Here is a 6388-nt window from a genome sequence, read left to right on the forward strand (position 1 = left end):
AGATCAGAGCTTATAATCTCAACTATCAAAATCATATAAAGAAATACCATCAACCAGAGCTCTTGGTTATTAACTAAAGCTTTTTTAAAATAAGAACTGTTTCGAACTCATAAGAGCATTGAATTCAATAATAACCAAAGAACCTTCGCGTTTTAATAATGTAACATTCGATATCCAAAAACATTTGCTTATTCGAAACACGGGCAGTTGATGGCTTTAGCTATAAGCAATTTTCCGCTTCTCAATAACATCATTGTTATCATTTCAATAAGAGAAATAATTCAAAGTCTTCATATCACAAAGAAATGTTAACTCTGAATTATTGCATCTTATGGATATGACAACAAGAGTTATAAATGTAACACATATCTCACACTTGACCGATGACTGCCCTTCATTGGACAGCACGTGGGCGATGAACTGCCCTCATCAGTCAACTTCACTGGACAATACTTGGGTGATAAACACCCTCACTGGTCAATACTTAAAATCATAAACCCTCAATCTGGATGATGCCTTATCCGATAAACATCCTCAGCGGACAAGGCGTTGGGCGATGAACACCCAATCCGGTTACTGCCTTGTGCGATAAAGGTCCTCACCAGACAAAGTTTTGTCCGGTAAAGTTCATCATTAGACAATACTAAAAACATAAGTGTCCTCATCGGACAACACATGTACGATAAGAACCCTTCATCGGACAACACAATGTCTGATAAAAAGCCCTCATCGGACCGTGCATAAGAACAATATAATATACATACAACAGTTATGTTCATAACTTTGAACTATTAACAACATGTAAACCAGTATATTAAAAACAATATCATATTCAACTTCAAAGCCTTTTGTAAAACTCGCCTTATGTGCAAAGTTTGAAGATGCATCACACACAGAATCAACTTCCAATTTGTCATAAAATCACTCCACAGCTTAGCAATTTACACAGTTTTCTTCACACAAGACAAATACACAGATTTCTCTCTTTCCCAGATTCTTTCCAAAAATGGCAAGAAGAATGGTGAAGAAGTCATCCCCCCTTACGTACTTCCTACAAAAAGGGCGATGGGTTTTATTTATTTTAAAATCCCTCCCCCCCTTCATACTCACATAAAATACACATGCACACACATACACACACACATATATATATACATACATATATATATATATATATATATTATGTAACTTGGTTTAAAATAATCAAATCAACAATTTATCACTTTAACCAAATAATTACCTCAAATTATATAACCGAAACGCGGTTATCACATAAGGAGACAACTTTGTATGTCATATTTAGAATTATATATTTACATATATGTTTTCTAATCAGATAATGATGTTAAAAAATGTATATTCGTATTAGAAGAAGAGAAATATATAGATTAATATTATAAATAGTTTTTGAACAAATATTTAAAATAGAACTTATGAAAGTAATTTTACAACTTCGTTTTAATCGTGAGTCCATAATATTTATGAATCCGTGAAACAAATTGTGAGTGATGTGTTTAGATATATATATATATATATATATATATAAGTGTTAAATGTAAAGTTAAAAGTGTAAAAACACAAAAGATAAAAAAATTAAAAAGATATTCTTTAAAAAAATCACGTCTTATAAAAAACGCACTCCATGACGTGAGCCACGCCTTACACAAATGCTATGGCCATTTTGTGATGAATCTTACGCTATATCGACACATCTTTTCGAACACCGATCATGATAATGTCATATTCAGATTTTCCCGATGAATAATGTAATATTTAGAATTATATCGAACATTATCTTAAATGCTCATTTGGATAATATAATTTTATTAAAATTTAATATCTTTTAAGTAATCACAAAGAAATACCACCTTTATTTTAAATATATATCTATTTATCAATCAAAAATGGTTACAAGATAGTATTGATCTGAAAAAAAGAATAGCTGTATGTTATTAAAAGTATTAGGTATTTAACTATTGTAATATTTTGATAACATGTGAAAAATGACTTCAGATTACGTGATATCAGTCTGTTTTCGTGAGGCCCATGAGATCATTTTTTTACACTTGAAACTTCACAACAAAAAATCTGTGAAGGTAACCTTCACAGTGTTTTTACTGTAAAGGTTCGATTTTTTTTTCACAACGTTTTGTTGTGAAATTTCAAGTGTAAAAAAGTGGTCTCACAGGTTTCACGAAAACAGACTGATCTCACGTGAACCCAACCCTGTATCAAATTATAAAAACGAGATTTTTAGGATATTTAATTAAAATATTTAGAGCTAAATACAGATTTGGTCCCTATGGTTTACATAATTAACAAGGGATGTTTCTTTAGTTTTATTTCTATAACGAATATAGTCTCTTTCACTATCTTCTTTCAGTTTACATTTCTATAAGTGAGGGACGATTTTGTTTATTCTACTCATTCTCCTTTCTCTCAACTTTCACTGGTTTTAAAACTTTTTAATTTTCAACTAATTAAAATAAAACATATATCATAATTATATTTTATTTAAGCTAAAGAGTTTCAAGGAAGTAATGTATCTGAAATATAAAATATTTCACGGTGAAATCTAAGTTTCAAATTTTATTTAATTATTTTGCAAATTATATTTAGAAAGTATATGTTTGTGCCATCAAATTTTACTGATTAAAAGGAGGGATCAAATCCATTTTAAAATAAAAAATAGTTTGAGAGACCAAATAAGTTATAAAATATAATAGTTGAGGGACTAAATCTGATATAAAATAAAAATTAGTTTGAAGGGACCAAAGTAGAAAAAGGATGTTGAGAGAGAGAAGGTGAAAAGACAAAACTACCCCTCGCTAAAATTGTTCTTCAAAAAGGAGTCGTCGACAGCAGGGTTCGAACCTGCGCGGGCGAAGCCCAATAGATTTCAAGTCTATCTCCTTAACCACTCGGACATATCGACGCTTGTGACGTATGCCTTTTTGATATAATATATAGAGTAGACTAGAAATAATATTTAAAAATAATAATTAAAATATCAAAGCAAACAAATTATGACCTTCAATTGAAAATTACTTAAAATATTTAAATAAAAATTAATTTTTATTTTTCATGATATTTAATTTTTAAAAATTATTTTCTTTTAATTATTAATCAAATTAAAAAACAATTCTATAAGAATAAAACCGAAATCTTTTGGATCATAGTAATAAAACATCGATATTATTATTACTAATTATAATCAAGATATATATTTTTATTTTATTAAAAAAATATATGTTCATATATTTAATAATTATAATCAATATTTTTACTAATTATACTCATTGTTTCGTAATTTCCTTTACATTATAATATAAAGATGTAATAATACGAATTATACCTTCGAACGCTGCTATTTTTCGATGTTGTGTTCTCAAATTTGGGAACAAAAGAAACCGAAGAGATATTTTTTGTGTTTTTGAGATGAAACGGAAAGAAAGCAAATGAAAGGGAAAAATCCATGTTCTTAAGGAGAAGATAAACAAAATAAAATATGTCATTTTTATGACTATGCCGTTTTTATTTTACAACAGGTTGTAATTGAGCACTGATGTATAATTTTATAAATATTTTTAATTATTATTATTTATTTCATTTCATCCCAAACCCATACAAGTGGTGGCACCATTCGACTACAAAAAACAAATTTATAAATAATTTTCACATTTGTCTGGTGGTTGGTTCCTTGCTTTGCAATGTAATCCCATGTTCGAATCTTCTTATAGCTTTTTATTCTAATTTTTATCAAAATAAACCCAAAATTAAAAACAAAAAGATTTGGACAATTGATAAACATCAAATTCAAACCCAGACTTAGAAGGGGGAAAAGGCCAAGCAAATCAGCTCTGCCACAAGAAACTTGTATTACTATCGTAGTTTCAAGAAATGATATTTGTAGCATCGTTAAGGAATGCAATGTTTTTTCTATTACGTGGGAGCCATGAAGTTGTGGCCGGTGCCACCATATGTTCTTAAGTAGGTCCATCCTTGTCTATTGGCCAATCTAGAGGATGATAAATATGTTGTACCAATTTTTACGATCTTGTCGACTTTTTTCAGAAACAAAAATGTAAAACAACCGACAAAATATAAAATTAGTTCAACATAAGTGCGGGAAAAATAGTTTGAGAGGAAGAATCAACTCGAGTATTTATTTAGAGTGGTTTATGCTTCAGTGTTTGGATCATTTGTCTTCTTTCACTTTCTAAAGGCTAATTCCAAGAGGCGATTCACTAGAACATAGTGATTTCTAACAGTTGATTCGCAATTCCATACAATCTTGAGCACTCCCTCACATTTCACTCAAGTTGGTGATTCAAAAGAAAAACTAAGGGGGTGTTTACTTGCTTCTTATTGACACTTACTGAATAAGAGCCTCTTACCTTGATAAGAAGTGGCAATACGAGGTATTGGTTAGCAGATTTTCGACGTAGACGTGCATTAACAAAAGAAGAAATGTTCAATCATGCTCATGCACAACTTAGAAATGTTATCGAGCGTGCGTATGGTGTCTTAAAAGCAAGATTTCCAATCCTGAAGCAAATTGCTCCTTATCCTTTTTCAATACAGAAAGATGTGGTGATTGCTTATTTCGCGATTCATAACTTTATAAGGAAATGCAATATCCAAGACCAATTATTCATGGAACACGATGAGAACACCATGTTTACCGCCAACGAAGAACAACATGAAGGAAACAATGACATAGAAGTCGATGAAATGCAGTGGAGTTATCAAGATAGTGAATATATGACTAGTTTGCGCTATCAGATTGCAAATCAGTTATTGTCTAATATTTCAAATTAAGATCTTTGCGATAATTATTATGTTTAAATTCAATTTATTTTTCCGTTTTAATATATTTTAATTATGAAATTTGTATTTTTGTCATTTCAACAATTATTCATACATAAAATTTGGTAAATAGTTGCTTCAGTTTAAAAACTTCATCACATATAGGGTTATAATGGTCATTTTTTTATTAGTCAGCACCAAATCCAGTATACTTGGTAAACAGTTTTTTACAAACAACACTTACTCTGATCAGACCTCTTATTTCAGACAGCGCTTATCAACTATTGTTGGTAAATAGCCCCTAAATCACTGACCGAAACATATATATATATATATATATATATAATGATTATAATCGTCATATCGACAAACAAGTACAAACTACCAAACGGAGTTTTCATAAAAAACAAGGACATTTCTCTGCTCTCTCACACACAATAGCGCATTTTGTCTTTGAGAGACTAAGCAAAAAAGTAGGCTCTAAAATCTTTTCTAGTCAAATTGAAAATTTGTTAAGACGACATTTGGAAGTCACAAGTTCAAGTCCGAAAGTATGTACTTTGAAACTTAACGTGTCGTTTATTAAACATTTATCAACAAAAGTCACTATCCTTATTTACCTATACTTAGGGAGTGTTTGAGATTGCTTATTTGAAACAACTTATGATTTTCTATAAAAACACTTATCAACTTATTATAAGTCAGAAGAGTTTAACTTTTTTAAAAACTTCTTATTACCGGTTTGGCACCGATATAAATTGTTTATTCAAACACTTAAAAGTGCTTATTACCGATGCCACACTGGAATAAGTCAATAAGTTGTTTTCATAAGCAATCCGAAGCACCCTTTTAGTAGCTTATTTTAACATATATAATTCACATATGACTTTTTGTAAATTCACATATGACTTGCAACATTATTTTAAATTGTTTTCATTAGAATTTATCAAAATCTAATGACTCTCAACATCAACAGAAAAAGTAAACGTAGTTAGTGACGAGGGATCATTTTTACTTTTTAGAGTAAAATGAAAATCATAAGAATGATTTATAGATTTATCAAAATTCAGGTCCCACTTTTTATAATTTTTTCTAAACTTTAGGGACCAAAAATAAAGTTTACTCTTATTTAGAGGTTATGTTGAAGGTATTTTTAACAGCTTAATAAGTTTAAGAATACTTATAGATTATTTGATATCAGTTATATATAATTATTTGATAATGAATTAATGACTTATTTAGTAAGATTTTAAAGAAGAAGTTTATGCAAAAAATCTATTTTTCTCTAAACATTTCCTTTCCAATTAAAAAATGCGTTATTTTCGTTCATAAAAAGCTTTTCAAACACAAACTTTTTTAATTAATATTAATCTGTACTAGAAGAATACTCGCACAATGCAACGAGATATATTTCGATTTTAATAATTTGTTTTATTCTTTGTCCTTATCAATATAATACGGTTTTACATGGTTTTGAGAAAGTAATAATGTTTTAATTTTTGAATAAAATATAAATTTGAAGATATCATAAAACTTTGAATTTTTTTTTTCGATATTAGTATTAAATTAACTATTTAAA

At 29.1% G+C, this 6388-nt stretch overlaps 1 non-coding gene across 1 annotated transcript; it reads right to left on the reverse strand.

Annotated features, from left to right (window-relative positions):
* Window positions 1-2853: 2853 nt before the first annotated feature.
* TRNAS-UGA lies at window positions 2854-2935 on the reverse strand. The gene has a single exon. It is a non-coding gene; the product is annotated as a tRNA-Ser (tRNA).
* Window positions 2936-6388: the final 3453 nt, after the last annotated feature.

Source organism: Cynara cardunculus (genome assembly GCF_001531365.2).
Source record: "Cynara cardunculus var. scolymus isolate 2C chromosome LG 15, CcrdV1, whole genome shotgun sequence".
Classification (NCBI taxonomy): Eukaryota; Viridiplantae; Streptophyta; class Magnoliopsida; order Asterales; family Asteraceae; genus Cynara; species Cynara cardunculus.